The sequence below is a fragment of the Macaca mulatta genome, chromosome 16 (genome assembly GCF_049350105.2).
Source record: "Macaca mulatta isolate MMU2019108-1 chromosome 16, T2T-MMU8v2.0, whole genome shotgun sequence".
In the NCBI taxonomy this organism is placed as follows: Eukaryota; Metazoa; Chordata; class Mammalia; order Primates; family Cercopithecidae; genus Macaca; species Macaca mulatta.
The window spans coordinates 47538785-47556372 of record NC_133421.1 but is presented as its reverse complement, the minus strand read 5'-3'; the positions used below and the strand labels follow the sequence as shown (position 1 = coordinate 47556372).

Here is a 17588-nt window from a genome sequence, read left to right as displayed (position 1 = left end):
AAGGTAATAATGGGATCTACCTCACAAGCTTGACCCCAGCCCAGACTAAGTGCTGTATAAGTGTTTTCTGATGTTAATCTTATTAGGCACTGGAGAATCTAAAGGTAAATAAAACAGAGTTGCTGCCCCCACAAAAATCACACACTTCCCAGGGAAAAATGCAAGAAAACTGGCATTAGGGTCCCTCGTGGGATGTGCTTATCTGTAAGGAAATATTAAGGGTTGGGGGAGGGCCAGAGCTTGGGCATCCTGTCTCATTCCAGGCTCTGCTTGGGAGGTAGGAGGGGATAAGAAGTATTGTTATTGATCTTTGTATATTACAGATGAGGAAACTGAGGCCTAGGAGAGTTAAAGGACTGCCCAAGACCACACCAGTGCACAGAGACACCAGGACTGAACGCTGTGTCTTCTGACTTGTGGCTTCCAGCAGCCTGGATCGTGCTCTTCTTACCTCATTTAGGTAGCAAGAGAAGGCTGCTCCAAAGCTACCTTACTCCCAGGTTGCAGGAGCAGAACCAAGATGTTCAGATCCCTTGAGGAAGAGAATGGCTCAGCACGAGGGGCCCTCACCCAGAGAACTGGGTCTGCTCTGAGCCCCTTACTTAAAGAGGGCAGCTGACCAAATGAGGTGGGCCTGCTCAGGGGACTAGGGTTGGGGGAAGGTGGACATCCATTTGGTCTTTGGAACTGAGGCCTGAGCAATGCATTCTGGCTGTGCTATGGGGGGCACCATGGAGCTTGACCTCAGCGTAGAATGTGAACTCTGCTTAACACGCCTGAGGGCTGCCTGGAGCACAGGATGGAGATGTGCTGTATGCAATCCTAAGCAGTGGAGCCAAGATCAACCCATGAAAGCTGCAGGAAAATGTGCCTACATAAAATGTACAGGAAGGCATATTTGATCATTTCTAACTATAATAATCAGTTCCCACCTCACAGAACTGTTCCAGGCAAAGTGGTCATGTCCTTGTCACTAAAATCACTAAGATGCTAGAGGGGCACACTGTGGTAGAAGAATTGTGGCCTTTGGAGCATGTCAGGCCTGAGTTCAAATCCGGATGTTTCCTGATGCTATCTGTGTGACCTCAGGCAAGTCACAGAACTTCTCTGAGGCTAGTCTGAAAAATGGGAATTAGAAATCTCCATCACAATAGTTTGTGAAAATCCAGTAACAATTCCCAATGCTTAACAGTGTGCTGGCCGGGCGTGGTGGCTCACACCTGTAATCCCAGCACTTTGGGAGGCTGAGCGGGGTGGATCACTTGAGGTCAGGAGTTTGAGAGCAGCCTGGCCAACATGGTGAAACCCCATCTCTACTAAAAACACAAAAATTAGCCGGGTGTGGTGGCACGTACCTGTAATCCCAGCTACTCGGGAGGCTGAGGCAGGAGAATTGCTTGAACCTGGGAGGCAGAGGTTGCAGTAAGCCAAGATGGTGCCACTGCACTACAGCCTAGGCAAAAAAAGTGAGACTCTGGGCTGGACACAGTGGCTCATGCCTGTAATTCCAGCACTTTGGGAGGCCGTGGTGGGCAGATCACCTGAGTCAGGAGTTTGAGACCAGCCTGGCTAACATGGTGAAATCCCGTCTCTACTAAAAATACAAAAAATTAGCCGGGCCTGGTGGCGTGCACCTGTAATCCCAGCTACGTGGGAGGCTGAGGCAGGAGAATCGCTTGAACCCAGGAACGGGAGGTTGTAGTGAGCCGAGATTGCACCATTGCACTCCAGCCTGGGCAGCAGAGCGAGACTCCATCTCAAAAACAAAACCAAACAGAACGACAGTGTTCTGAGTAAGTCTTCCTCACAACCAATGTGTCAGACAGGTCCTTTAATTGTTTAAATAAACTTTTCACTTTAGAATAATTTCAGATATATGGAAAAGTTACAGAGATAGTGCAGAGAGTTCCCGTAAGCTCCCCACCCAGCTTCCCCTACTGTTAACATCTTATGTCAGCAGTCAGCATAGTATTTTTTGCCAAAACTAAGAAACCAACATTGGTACATTAGGTCCTTTAATTTTTAATGATCTCCACCTTACTAATGAGATTTCAGAGGGACCAAGAAGCTGAGCTTCCAGCCCACAATCACAATGCATTATGACACATTCAATGAGCTGCAATGTAGGAGAATGCCCAGCACTGATGTCTTTCCCATTCCAGAAAACCTAGGTGGGCCTGGGCTCCACTGTCTGTCTTATTAAGAGGCCCTGGCAGGCTGGGCCTCATCTCTGCACCTGTGTCCATCTTCCCTGCAGTGTCACAGCAACAGAATAAGTGGCACCAGAGAGACCACCCACGGAGAGCATGGAGAGATTGGCTCTGACCAGTGCTTATCAGCAGGCACACAGTAGGTGCTCTGTAAGGATTTGTTGCATAAATTGACAAATGATCAGTGAAGTAATGAAGTAGAGAGCATTTCACTTTGTGTAGAAGACTGAATTCAGGCACTTCCAGGAGCTTTTCCAAATGGAAAGCTCCGGGAGCCTGAGATGACCAGTCTCCTCCCTTGCTGGGCTCCGTTCCTCCCCTGAGAAACTGGAAGCACCAGTTTGCATCCTGCGTACAGCAGGCGCTCAATGCATGATGCCGATATTAGTATCTCCACCCACATTTTCCCTTGGTCCCAATTTCACCTCCACTTATTTAAATTTTATTTTACCCTGTTGTGCATTTTCTGCAAGCTGCCTCCAATCCTTGAAGGGGTTGTGTGTGTGCATGTGTGTATCCATGCTGGTACATAAAGAAACCAAGAGGCTGGGCGAGGTGGCTCATGCTGGTAATCCCAACACATTGGGAGGCCAAAGTAGGAAGATCACTTAGCCTAGGAGTTCAAGACCAGCCTGGGCAACATAGGGAGACCCCATCTCTATAAAAAATATAAAATTAGCTGGGTGGGTGGCACATGCCCGTAGTCCCAGCTACTTGGGAGGCTGAGGTGGGAAGATCACCTGAGCCCAGGAGGTCAAGGCTGCAGTGAGCCATGATCGTGCCACCGCACTCCAGCCTGGGCAAAACCCTATCAAAAACAACAACAAACAACAACAGCAACAACAAACACAAGCATGAAAAGAAAGACACTGTGGAGTCCGTGACTGATGGTAATAATGGGCAATAATTGTGATAATGTGTCGGAGGTGAGATTAGGGGGTGGTCCTCTACTTTGAGGTTCCCCAGGGGCATGCCAGGCCTCGTGCTGGGGCTGCTGTGATGGAATGCCTAGCCTCTGTTTTCAGGAGCTCAGCGCCTGGCAGAGGGGTCAGCCAAGGATGCAGCCCATGACACCGGATGTGGTAAGAATCCCCTGGGGTCAGCCTGGGCGCTGCAGTGGAGGGTCCTCCAGGCACCTCTCCCCAGCATCACACAGGCTGCCGCATTGCTGTGAACCAAGGGCTCTTAGGTTCACATGGGAACCTCCTCCCCACTTCTCTCCTTCAAAATCCTTCTCTTCACTTCCTGGCCCTCCCTCATCTCCTCCTTGTCCCCTCAGCAGCCCCACAGCTTTGTGGTGGCCTCTGCCCCGCAGTCTCAGGCCTCCTTGTGGGAGTTTGGGTTTGGCTCCCTTGGGAGACTGTGAGAGCCTCGGAAAGAGGAACTTGGCTCCTCCCCAGCATCCAGTGTAGTGCCCCTCAAGTGGGAAGACGCGAAAACGTCCCTCAAAGACTTGGCACTCCAATACATATCTGGTCTTGGCCCCAGTGGCAGGAGCCAGCAGCAGGTCTGAGTTTACTCATCTGCAGGGCGGGAATGAGAAAGGAGGGCATGCCCCGGCCTGGGAAGATAGGCCATCACTGAGAGGGTTGCCTCTGGGGCTGCTACTGCTCTCCCCTCCTCCATGGTGACCCTGGGATCTCTTAGAGCAGGTTCAACTGTATTACTCAAAAGATATGGCCAAAACCTAAATCCCAGTGCCTGTGATGTGACCTTATTTAGAATAGAGTCTTTGCAGATGTAATTAAGGATCTTGAGATGAGATCATCCTGAATTCAGGGTGGGTCTAAATCTAATAGCTGGTTTCCTTATGAGAGACAGAAGCGGGAGATTTGAGACACAGAGGAACATAGAGAAGAAGGCCATGTGAAGACAGAGGCAGAGATTGGAATGACGCCCAGCTACAAGCCCAGGAACACCAAGATTGCCGGCAGCCTCCAGAAGGTGGGAGAAAGACATGGACTAGATTCTCCTTCAGAGCTCCAGAAGGAAGCAGCCATGCCAACACCTTGATTTCAGACTTCTGGACTCTGAAACTGTGAGAGAATACAATCCTGTCTCTTGAAGCCACCAAGCTTGTGGCAATTTGTTGCAGCAGTGCTAGGAAACGAATGCCACCCCTTTCTCAGTATCTTGGTTCACCTGTCCCCAGCATGATTTTTTGGCAACCTCTTAGAACAATGAGAGGACATCACCCATCCTTGCCCCTCAATCCAAGGACTGTGCTGGGAGATCTCGCCAGCAACACTGCCACCTAAATGCTCGTAACTTCCAGCCCACCCCTCCCTGTGCCTCAGTTTCTCCATCTGGATAGTGAAGAGTCGGGTAAGTTGATTTCTAAGGTCCTTTCTATCTTTAAGAGTCCGTGTGACCCCAAACTATAAAGCTACTAGAAGAAACCATGGGGGAAATGCCTTATGACGTTGGTCTGGGAAAGGGTCTTTTGGATAAGACCTCATAAGCACAGGCAACAAAAGCAAAAGAAGAAAGTGGGATGACATCAAACTGAAAAACTTCTGCCCAGCCAAGAAAACAATCGGCAGAGTGAGGTACAGAATGGGAGAAAGTATTTTCAAACTATGCATCTGATAAAGGGTTACTCTCCAGAAGATGTAAGGAACTAAACAACTCAGTAGCAGAAAACTACTCAGGAGACTGAGGAGGGAGGATTGTTTGAGCCCAGGAAGTTGAGGCTACAGTGAGCCATGGTCATGCCACTGCACTCCAGCTTGGGACCTTGTCTCAAAAAAACAAAAAACAAATTATTTGATTAAAAATCAAGCAGCAGACCTGAATAAACATTTCTCTAAAGAAGAAATGAAAATGACCAACAAGTATATGAAAAAATGTTTAACATCACTTTTTTTTTTTTTTTTTTTTTTGAGACAGGATCTGGCTCGTCGCCCAGGCTGGAGTGCAGTGGTGCGATCTGGACTCACTGCAACCTCCACCTCCCAGGCTCAAGCCATCCTTCCACCCCAACCTCCTGAGTAGCTGAGACCACAGATGTGTGCCACCATGCCTGACTAATTTTTGTATTTTTTGTAGAGACAGGGTTTCGCCATGTCGCCCAGGCTGGTCTCAAACTCCTGAGTTCAAGTGATCTGCCCACCTCAGCCTCCCAAAGTGCTGGGATTGCAGACGTGAGCCATTTCATTTGGCCCTAATATCACTAATCATCAGGAAGATGCAAATCAAAACCACAATGAGATATCATTTTACCCTAGTTAGAATGGCTATTATCAAAAAAGACAAAAAAATAACAAGTGCTGGTGTGGATGTGGAGAAAGGGGAAGTCTTATACACTGTTGGTGGGAATGTAAATTTGTATTTCCACTATGGGAAACAGTATGGAGGTTCCTCAAAAAATTAAAAATAGCTTGTAATCCAAGCACTTTGAGAGGCTGAGATGGGAGGATTGCTTGAGCCCAGGAGTTCAAGGTTGTGATGAGCTGTGATTACACCACTGCACTCTAGCCTGGACAACAGAGAGAGACCCTATGTCAAAAGAGAAAGAGAAGAACAGAAAGACAGGAAGGAAGGTGGGAGGGAGGGAGAGAGGGAAGGAAGGAAGGAAGGAAGGAAGGAAGGAAGGAAGGAAGGAAGGAAGGAAGGAAGGGAAGGAAGGAAATGGAAAAGGAAAAAGGAAAGGAAGGTACTATGATCCAGGAAGGAATAGAACTACTATGATCCAGTAATCCCACTACTGGGAATATATCCAAAGGCAATGAAATCAGTATGTCAAAGAGACATCTGCAGTCCTATGTTTATTGCAGGGCTATTCACAATAATCAAGATATGGAATCAGCCTAAGTGTCCATGGTGGATGAGTGAAAAAGAAAATGTGGTACATAGAAACAATGGAATACTATTAATCCATGAAAATACAAAATCCTGTCATTTGTGGCAACATAGATGGACTTGGAGGACATTATGTTATGTGAAATAAGCAAGGCACAGAAATTCAAATACTGCATGATCTTATTCTTATGTAGAATCTAAGAAAATTATTCTTGCAGAAGTAGAGAGTAAAACAGTTGTTACCAGAAGCAGGGAGCTAGGGGTGAGGAGTCGGGATAGGGAGAGATTAGTCAACAGATACAAAGTTATGGTTAGATAGGAGGTGTTCTATTGCACAGTAGGAGGGCTGTAATTAATAGTATTGTGCCAGGCACAGTGGCTCATGCCTGTAATCCCAGCACTTCGGGAGGCTGAGGCAGGAGGATGGTTTGAGCCCAGGAGTTCAAGACCAACCTAAGCAACATAGGGAGACCCTGTCTCTACAAAAAATAAAAAGTTAGCTGAGGTGGAGCATGCCTGTAGTCGCAGCTACCTCCCACCTCAGCCTCCTACCATGCTGGGATTATAGGCTTGAGCCACTGCTCCCGGCCTCGCTTTGGGCTTTTCTTTCTTTCTTTTCTTCTTTTTCTTTCGAGACAGAGTCTCACTCTGTTGCTCAGGCTGGAGTGCAATGGCTTTATCTTGGCTCACTGCAACCTCCGCCTCCCAGGTTCAAGTGATTCTCCTGCCCAGCTTCCCAAGTAGGTGGGATTACAGGCGCCTGCCACCAAGCCCGGCTAATTTTTGTATTTTTAGTAGAGATAGGGTTCCACCATGCTAGCCAGGCTGGTCTCAAACTCCCGACCTCAGGTGATCCGCACACCTCAGTCTCCCAAAGTTCTGGGATTACAGGTGTGAGCCACCGTGTCCGGCTCTCCCTGGCTTTTCTAAGCTCTCTCCATTAGTCCTTACAACAACCTTGTGAATTAGGACTCAATACCCCAATTCTACAGAGGAGGAAACGAAGAAGTCGCGGGGGTTGGCTTCCTTGGGCCGGGCCAGGGATTCTGCAGAAGCGGCAGAGGTATCCCCGTGTGGCGTCCAGCTTGGAGAATGGGGCACGGTAGGGGCACACTCCTGGTGAGGGTGAGAGATCGCTTACAAGGAACTGAAACATTCAAACTTATTTAAGGGGAAAGGAAAGAGGGAAGAGAGAGAGAGGGACGGAGGAAGAAGGGATAAAAGAAAGACGATATGGGGGGATTTATGGGAGGATTCAGGGATCTCTGCCACCGAGAGTCCACTCAGGCCCCCCAGTCCCCATGCCGTCCCAGTCAGCTGCAGATGCTAAATTCTCCTCAGCAGCCTGATCTGGGGGAGGGCACTCTAGGAACACGAGATTGGGCCTGTGATGTTGGGCACGTGACCAGGCGGTGCCCAGAGCTCTGCTGACCGCACGGGTGACCTCAGTGAGGAGCTGCCCCACTTAGGCCCTCATGCCTGTCTTCTGCCAAGTGAGGGCTCTGGCTCTCGGCTGAGAAGATCCGTGACCCATCCGCTGTCTCTAATTAATAATGACAGCAGCACGGCTTCCCGAGCACTGCACTGTGGCCCTGAGATCAGCGCAGAGCCGGCTGCCTGGGCTCCAATCCCCACACCACCACCTTCTAGCTCTGTGGCCTGAATGAGTTTCTTAATGTCTCCAAACCTTCATTTCCCATCTGTGAAATCGGGATATTCTAGCTCTCACATAGACTTTCGAGGATCAGCCGAGCTCATGCGTCAGTGGAGAGCTGGGGACACAGTAAGCCCTCTTTCTACAGATAGTTTTTGCCATCCTCAGCATCATGGTTCTGTTCATTATTCTTATTCCTACAACACTACCAACACTGAGGACATACCAAGCACGGTACTAAATGCCTTCTTAACTCGTTAGTCCCAATGGCCCCAGAGAGGAGGAGACCGAGGCTCTGAGAAAGCACTCGGCTGCCCACATCAGACCCCTGGTCCACGGCAGAGCCCTGCCCACCTGCCGAGCTGTGTGACTCCCAGATCTCACTAAGCCAGAGCCCCACAGTCTTCCAAAGACAACAGAATCTTCCCACGTTCAGTGGGAGGAAGGAGGAGGTATTTATTGGGCACCTATTGTGTTCTCATGATGAACTTTAAGCTTTACACCTGACATAGGTGGTTGGTCTAATTATTTTCAAGGTAGAGAGGAGGAAACTGAGGCAGAGAGGTTCTGTAGCTTACCTACTGCTGCATGGTAGCACCACGCTGCCCACACTGGGGCATCTGGCATCTGACATCAGAGCCAGGAGCTTCCCAGACGGGAGCACTGTGGTGTCTGAGTGTGCGGGTGGGAGCGTATCAGTAGGGGGTCAATGTTTGTCTCCTCCTTCCTCCCACTGAACTGACCGCAGGGTGTGGACATGCATGTGTGAGAGTGTGCCCTGGGGGGTGTGTGTGTGTGTGTAAGAGAGTGTGTGCTGGTGTGTGTGTGTAAGAAAGTGTGTGCTGGGGTGTGTGTGTGTGTGCTGGTGTGTGTATGTGAGAGAGATAGAGTGTGTGTATGTGTGTGAGAGGAAGAGCGTGTGTGAGAAAATGTGTGCTTGTGGGTATGAGAGAGAGGGAGAGATGGGGGAGAATGTGCCTGTGAGAGAAAGGTATGCTGTGTATGTGTGTGTGAGTGTGTATGTGTGAGAGTATGAGAATGTGTAGTGTGTGTGTGCATGAGTGTATGTTCGTGTGTGTGCATTTGTGAGAGAATGGTGTGTGGTGTGTGTGTGCTGAGGTGTGTGTATGTGAGTGTGCTGGGTGTGTGTGTATGTGAGAGAGACCGGGAGAGTTAGTGTGTGTGTGAGAGGGAGGAAGAGTGTGTGAGAGAATGTGAGAGACTGTGTGCTTGCGGATGTGTATGTGAGAGAGAGGGAAAGAGACGGGGGAGAGTGTGTGTGTGTGTGCCTGTGAGAGAGAAAGGTATACTGTGTATGTGTGTGTGAGTGTGTATGTGTAAGAGTATGAGAATGTGTAGTGTGTGTGTGCATGAGTGTGTGTGTGTATGTGTGCGTTCATGAGTGTGTGTGCATTTGTGAGAGAGTGGTGTGTTTGTGGTGTGTGAGAGTGTGTGCTGGGTGTGTGTGTATGTGAGAGAGACCGGGAGAGTTAGTGTGAGAGAGGCAGGAAGAGTGTGTGAGAGAATGTGAGAGACTGTGTGCTTGCGGGTGTGTATGTGACAGAGAGGGAGACGGGGGAGAGTGCGTGTGTGTGCCTGTGAGAAAGGTATACTGTGTATGTGTGTGTGTGAGTGTGTGTGTGAGAGTATGAGAATGTGTAGTGTGTGTGTGCATGAGTGTGTGTGTTCGTGTGTGTGCATTTGTGAGAGAGTGGTGTGTGTGTGTGGTGTGAGAGTGTGTGCTGGGTATGTGTGTATGTGAGAGAGACCGGGAGAGTGTGTGTGCGTGAGAGGAAGAGTGTGTGAAAGAATGTGTGCTTGCGGGTGTGTATGTGAGAGAGAGAGAGAGAGACACGGGGGAGAGTGTGAGAGTGTGTGTGCCTGTGAGAAAGGTATACTGTGTATGTGTGAGTGTGTGTGCGTGAGTGTGTATGTGTGAGAGTATGAGAATGTGTATGTGTGTGTGCACGAGTGTGTATGTATGTGTGTGTTCGTGTGTGTGCATTTGTGAGAGAGTGGTGTGTGTGTGTGCTGGGTGTGTGTGTATGTGAGAGAGACCAGGAGAGTTAGCATGTGTGTGAGAGAGGGAGGAAGAGTGTGTGAGAGAATGTGAGAGACTGTGTGCTTGCGGGTGTGTATGTGAGAGAGGGGGAGAGTGTGAGAGGTTGTGTGCCTGTGAGAAAGGTATACTTCTGTGCGTGTATGTGTTGAGTGTGTGTGTATGTGAGACAGAGTGTGCGCGTGTATGTGTATGTGTGAGAGGAGGAGAGTTTGAGAGAGAGAATATGTGTGGTGTGTGTGTGAGTGTGTGGCCACGGATGGGGGCCCCTGTCTCCTGGGTTCCTTATATCAGGGACAGTGTCTGTGGGGTGTGGGTGGGAGTCACGGGGAGGCCTGGGAGCGGGAACTGGGAGCAGGCACCAGCCTATTAATGCCGCCCTCCTGAGGTGGGTGCAGATAAGTGGCCCCAGGGGGACGGGCCATGGGGCTTGTTGCCATGGGGATGCTAGCTGTGAATAGAGGCCTAGAAGTCCAGCTCAAGCCTCCCCTTCCTGGCAGGAGAAGACCCCCAGCTGGGATGTGTTTGTCTGGGAAGGGAACTGAAAGGCCATCCCGTCCACGCCCCCGCCGCCATTATTTAAAGCAAAGGCCTCCGTTCCTTCCATTTTCCCTCAGGAGGGCTGTCCTGGGTCAAGGGAGAAAATGGCTGTCTTGATGGTCCCGATATTGGGGAACGGTGGGTCCCCTTGCGGTTGGGTGACCAGGGCAGGCAGGGAAACACATGTGGTTACGCAGCCACACCTGTGTTCTAGACCGTACAGCCAACCCCATCCAGAGACCAGACCCCTGCTGGCATCGGGGACGCCGAGAGGTTCGGGTGGGTTCCCCAGCAGGGGCAAGATTATATGAAAACCACCAGCTCTCCCGAGGTGGGCTCTACCTGGAGTCAGGACACCCGAAGGTTTTCGTTAATGTTTTCTTGTGAAAATTTTCAAACATTAAAAGCCGGAGAGAGCATTTAATGAACCCCGAGTACCCACCACTCAGTTGCAACAATTATTAGCTTTGTCCATCTCGTTTCATCTGTCCTCTGTTTTTTCTTGTTTTTTTTTTTTTTTTTTTTTTTTTTTTTTGCCAGGGAAGTTGAAAGCAAATCCCAGATATCAGATGATTTCGTGTGGAATGACTGCAGTAAGTACCTCTCAGTAACTGGCCATGCCAGGATCATACCTGAGGAAATTAACAGTAATCCCATGGTGAGTGTCAGCTGATGCTCAGTCCCTCTTCACCTGCACCCCGCCTCCCTCCGTAAATATGTAAACCCACACTGCAAGAGTGGATGTAGGGCCATGTGGTGGGGCAGCTTCTGTGTTTTAGCTTTGGAGCCTTAAGAGGGTGAGGATTCTGGCCGGGCGCGGTGGCTCAAGCCTGTAATCCCAGCACTTTGGGAGGCCGAGACGGGTGGATCACGAGGTCAGGAGATCGAGACCATCCTGGCTAACACGGTGAAACCCCGACTCTACCAAAAAATACAAAAAACTAGCCGGGCGAGGTGGCGGGCGTCTGTGGTCCCAGCTACTCAGGAGGCTGAGGCAGGAGAATGGCGTAAACCCGGGAGGCGGAGCTTGCAGTGAGCTGAGATCTGGCCACTGCACTACAGCCTGGGTGACAGAGGGAGACTCCGTCTCAAAAAAAAAAAAAAAAAAAAAAAAAAAAAAAAAGAGAGTGAGGATTGCTTTGGGTGGGTGGTTTGCTTTACGGGGCCTCCCTTTCCTCCTATGCCAAAGGTACTGACCTCTCCCAAGGCCGTCGGGAGAATTGAATGAAATCGTATGGTACAGTACTGGGTACATGGTAGGGACTCAATGAATGGTGGCAGTGCTTAACGATGTTTTCTATTTTGCATATAAGGAATCTGAAGTTCAGAGCAGGAGAGTGACTTGCTCAAGCTCACACAGCTCAGAGTGGTCAAGCTAGGATGGAAGCGTAGGTCTTCTAAGTGCTCTGGGATGTGCATTCAGCACAGCCTCCTCACCCCCTCTAATACTGGCCTTGTCTGCCACAATGGAAATGACACAGAAGGTGACATCAACAGGTCCCTTTTTCTCCATAGCCACTGGATCGTGGTGCTGTGGGCTGAGCAGATGATTGATAGGACATCACTGGGCCTGGCTCCAGGAGACTTGGAACGAGATCTTGTCCCTCTCTGGGCCTCAGTTTCCCTATCTGTACCACAAGGGCATTGACTTCCACATGGTCTTTGAGACCTCTTCCAGTTCTGCTTTGTTCTGCTTTGTTTGCACCAGGGTTAGTAACCCTGGGAATGGGAGAGAGGGAGATACTTGAGGCTGATGGGGAGTTTCACAGCAGCCCAAGACCCCAGGCTGTAGGACAGTATGGGGTGAGGGTGATCCTCCTGTACTGGAGATCAAGGATGGGGTGGCCCAGCTGGGTAGACATGAAGCTCCCCCACCCCCACTGGATTGTGAACCTCCTGAAATTAGGGCTGTGACTTGTACATTATAAGTATCACATCCCATTGATGTAATGGATAGAACACTAGCTAGGAGATCAGTAAGGAAATAGAAGACTTTAAAACACTGTAAACCAGCTAGACCTAACAGACACTGCTTTCTAACAGCGATCTAAGAGCACATTCCACCCAACAACAGCAGAACACACGTTCTTCTCAAGTGTACATGGACCATTCTCTAGCATAGATTGCATCTTAGGCCACGAATCAAATCTCAATAAACTGAGAAAAATTGAAATTACACAAAATATGTTTTCTGACAACAGAGGAATGAAATTAGAAGGTCAAAAACAGAAGGAAATTTGAAAATTCACAAATATGTAAAAATGAAACAACACACTCCTCACTAACCAAAGGGCCAAAAACTAACAAGGGAAATTAGAAAATACTTTGAGATGAGTGAAAACAAAAACACAACATACCAAAACTTATGGGATGCAGTAAAAGCAGTGCTCAGAGGGAAATTTATAGCTGTAAACACTTACATTAAAATAGAAGATCTCAAATCAATAACCTAACCTTCCACCTTACTAAAAATACAAGGGCAAACTAAATCCAAAGCAAGCAAATTAAAAAATTACAGCAGAGATAAACGAAACAGAGATTAGAAAAACGATAGAGAAAAATCAGCAAAACCAAAAGTTGGTTTTCTGAAATGATCGACAGAATTGACAAACCTTTAGCTAAATTGACCGAGAGGAAAAAAAAAAAAAAGAGAGGAAACGGAAATTACTAAAGTCTGGAATGGAAGTGGAGACCTTACTACTGACCTTACAGAAATAAAAATGATTATACAATTTCACTGATAGAGAGATTTGAAAGAAGCTCCACAACGTTTCTAGAGATTGGAGAGAACATCCAGAAATGGTTACCAGTAGTTGCCTTCAGAGAAACAGGGCTGGGGAGGGTGGAGCTGGGGCGCCTGCTTTTTATTATAAGTCCTTAAGGGCTATTTTTGTAAATGCTTTGATTGTAAAATATAAGACACATACAGAAAAGTGGATTTTTTAAAAGTACCGCTCAGTAATTTATCACCAAGTGAATATGCATGAAACCACCACTTGTTCAAGAAGAATATTACCATCTCCCCAGAAGCCCCTCCTGTACTCTATCCAATCCTCCTCCCCAGAGAAAACCACCATTCTGACTTTTATGGCAAATCCTTTGCTTTCCTTGATAGTTTTGCCATCTCTACACACAATAGTTGGGTTCAATTCATGCTCTGGACTTGATAAATCCAATCATGTAGCGGGTCCTCTTTTGGGTCCGGCTTCTTGCATTTTACATTCTGTTTGTGAATTCCCCTTGTTGCAGGAAGCAATCGTTGGCTCAAATTTTCTTTGCTGTATCATATTCCATTTTATGAATACACCATCATTTATGTGTCCATTCAACTATTGATGGAATGGGCTTTTTAAAAAGCTGTGTGCCTAAAGGTAGGTTGATTAAAATATTTTCAATAAAATGCACTTTTAAAATGCAACTCAACACATGTTAGTTTAATTTCATGCCTCGGACCCTCATTCTCTTTTCTGCTCCAATAAGTCATGAAGACAGCTTGGGTCTCAGAAGAAAATAGGCCATTTAAGCAGGAGCCCAGAGGGAACATATCTGAGAGATGCCCACACCCCCATGGGGTTCTCTCATCAGCCCTTCTCCCCAGATTTTCAGCCTCAGATGGGGGAGGTGACACAGATGGAGAGAAACCACTCTCTCCCTTCCACCTAGGTCTGCAGATTCCTGACACACATACGAGTGTGCACCCAGGCAGACAGGCAAGAGTGTGCCCCCCACACAGGAGCACACGCACGGGCACCTACACATATCCCAGAAGTGGCAGTGCCTGCCGGCACCTGACCAGCAGGCGAGGTCTGTGCACAGAGAAGTTGGTGGAAGAAGAGGAGGGGAAGGAGTGGGGGAAAAATCCCCTCATTTCTGAAGAAATGTCCCAGATTAGATTTGTAAATCAAAAACCAATATATAACATGCAAGAATTGATCTGTTTTATATTCCTCAGTTACATTTTTGTGAAGCACATTTAGAAGATTTAGAACGTATTTGCGCCTGCTGGTTGGGCCATTATATGCTTGAGTTCATACATCTATTTGTGAGGCTATAAAACAGGCATCGACTACCATGTAAATTGTGTTCTCCACAATAAATTATATGCATACTTGCAAAAATACATAACTGCCGTGCCTGGGCCAACGCGGCCAGAATACTAATGAGGGCGAAAGTTGCTTTGTCCCTCTTCTCCGGCCTAATTTAGCCTCTACATCAAAAATTATGTAGGAAAAATCACTTTATCCTCTCACTGAGAAATAAAATAGCACTCATGGGCACCCTCATCTCTTCCCACCCCCCTTCCTTTTAACCGAACACTACCATTTTCATACTAATTTTAGCTGCTCCAGGTTTACAGGGAAGAAGCCTGGCTGAGCTGAAGCTGGGGCACCAGGGGGCCGCCCGCATGTATGAGAAGGCTGCGGGAGCGGGCACGTGCACACACACACACGCACATGCATACACACGTATGCACATTCCCACCATGTGGTTTGAATTTGCTTGTGCCAGGGCACATTCACAGCATGCACACAGACCTGCATGTAAATGTGAAGACTCACCCCAGACACGCATGCACAGACACTCCACGAGCATTTGCCCACGTGGCACAGATTCATTCCCTCTCCCCGGTACAGACTCCTATGCACAGAGACAGACGGGAAATTCAGTTCAGTTCGGTTCAATTCAATTCAATCCAGGTCAGTCCAGCAAACACTGACTGAGCACCTACTATATGCCATGGGCTGCACTTGGCATTGGGACTACTGAGATTTTTTTTTTTTTTTTAAAGACAATCTCAGGTTATAGCTCAGGGGAAGAGGCAGCTTTAGGAACAAATGCAGACAAGTCAGTGTGCTGAGGGCTGTAGCAGAGGCAGAGAGCATACAGGTACACACACTCACACCCTGCTCACTGTCAGTGTGCATGTTTTCCAGTACTCATATGTGCACACAGAGTCCCTGCACTTACACAGGCACACACCTCACACCACGCAGACTGACGTGTGCATGCACAACACACACATACACACACCGGTACACTCAAGCATCAGCATAGCCACCTTCCCCCGGCACCACACCGCATGCTGGTGCCTGCCTCACCTCTGTCTTTCCTGCAAGCCCAAGTTAACCTCACGCCCTGTCTGGCTTGCCCTGCCTTGGGTTCTGTTGCTCCCTGTCTATCCTGGAAGCAGAGCCACTTCCAACACCAGGCTGGCTAGTGTTGCTCCCACTTCTCCAGGGACCTGCCCAAGGTTCCATCTTGCTGGGAGCTTCAGAGGGCTCACAAGAGGAAGGAGAAGTAGATACAGGAAGATCTCGTTTCCATGACCTCAGGCCAATCTCTGCCCTGTCCCGGGCCTCAGTTTACCCTTTTTTTTTTTGAGATAGAGTCTCACTCTGTCACCCAGGCTGGAGTGCAGTGGCATGATCTCGGCTCACTGCAACCTCCGCCTCCCAGGTTCAAGCAATTCTCATGCCTCAGCCTCCCAAGTAGCTGGAACTACAGGTGTGCACCACTACACCTAGCTACTTTTTCATATTTTTAGTAGAGATGGGGTTTCACCATGTTCACCAGGCTGGTCTCGAACTCCTGACCTCAGGTGATCCGCCGGCATTGGCCTCCCAAAGTGCTGGGATTACAGGCGTGAGCCACCGTGCGCCCAGCCTACCCATTTTTTAAAATGGGGGAATTGGATGGTCTCTGAGGCCATCAGGCTCCAGAGGTCCACAGTTTGTGCTGAAGAAGGTGGCACCTCTGTCCAAATCAGAAAGTGTGAGACAACTACACAGACGGCCCCAACCTGGAGGCATCTCGGCCCCACTCTGAGCTCCCGGCCTAAGAGGAGCGTTTGACCTCAGAGGCAGGCCTCACGACGGCAGGAGGAGCCATGTCCTGGAGAAAAGGAGTGGCAAGATGTGGTGGGGGAGAGAAGTCGCTGCGAGAGGGCCAGCTCGGATATTTATAGGTGCCAGCCACAGTTCTAGGGGAATTTCATTCTATCTTCAAACACCCGAAGGGCTGCCATGGGGCAGAAGGAAAGGACTTCTCTGCATGACCCAGTTGGTAGAACTAGGACAGTGGGAAAGTGGTGGAAGCTGCAAGGAAACAGCCTTTGGTTGAATATAGAGATCAGTGTGATTTCTCCGTGCGTGCGCCCACCCACCAGCATGCGTGGTGTACATTCTGCTACTGCGTCTTCCGTTTCCTTGCAGCCCTTTCTTTCCTCTATTTCCGATAGCTCATCCTATGGCTTTTTCATACCATACTATTTTCTCTTTATCTCAGCTTGTTCTTGGAGTAGAAAATATGTTCTTTTTAAAAACGAAAATCAGATTTTTATTGAGGAAAAAATATTAAGTGCACATGATGAAAAATTCAAATTGGTCAAAGGGTGTACCGTGAAAAGTAGGTCTCTCTCTGGCTGCCCAGGCTCCTCCGGCTCATCGTCATCCAGCTTCCTTCTCCAGAAACAACCACTGTTACCAATTGTTATGTGTTTCTTCAGAAATATGCTGTGCATGCAAGCAGCGCTGTCTGTTGATCTGTCCTTTATTTAAGACAAATGTGAGCATAACATGTGCCCTGATCCTTATTTCCCCTCCCCTCCCCCAGTCCCAACCTCACTATATAGTTTGGAAGCTGTTTCTGAGGAAAAGTTCTCCACTGGGCAATATCTGACAATGAAATGGGCTAACGAGCTCTCAACACTGGGGATGTGGAGGCACAGGCTAGATGACCCCACTTGGGGAAGGAAAAATGGGAGAGTTGGGCCCTTCCTTTGGGGAGGAAGGTTAGACTCATGCCGTCTAAGGCCCTTTCCATGAACCAGTTTCTTGGATACAAAGAAAACAGCTCATTATCCCGCATTCTTCCCATTTCTCCCCACTCCTTCCCAGTGCTCCACAAGCTGGGCCAGGGTCACCAGTGCTTAAAGCCCCCCAGCCCTGGCTTCCAGCCCTTGTGTAATTGACAAGAATTCCCCTCCCTCAAGAGATGGCCTCTCTCTGTGCCAGCCACGTGCCACTAAACTCCAAATTAAGAGGCCCAGCTGAGATTTCTGTCTTATTCCACCCATACTCCTGGGGCCAATCCTCTCTCATTTCAGGAGGGGAATGGAACTAGGAGTTTGGATTTGGGAAGGGGGGTAGAGGGGGCTCGCCACCAAAGCTGGTGCCTCTATGCTCCAGAGAGATGTGCGTGTCCTACCATGCGGCTTAAGACTTCTCCAAAACACCGTCCCCCCAAATCCAATAAAATTGCAAATTTCACTGTATTTCACAATATCCTAAATAAACATGAACAGCATGCGTTTCTCTTCCTTGCA

General features: G+C 48.6%; 1 protein-coding gene across 1 annotated transcript in view; it reads left to right on the top strand.

Moving 5' to 3' along the window:
• The window catches only part of AATF (apoptosis antagonizing transcription factor), a 370250-nt gene that overhangs the window by 38077 nt on the left and 314585 nt on the right, over window positions 1-17588 (top strand). The window lies entirely within an intron of this gene.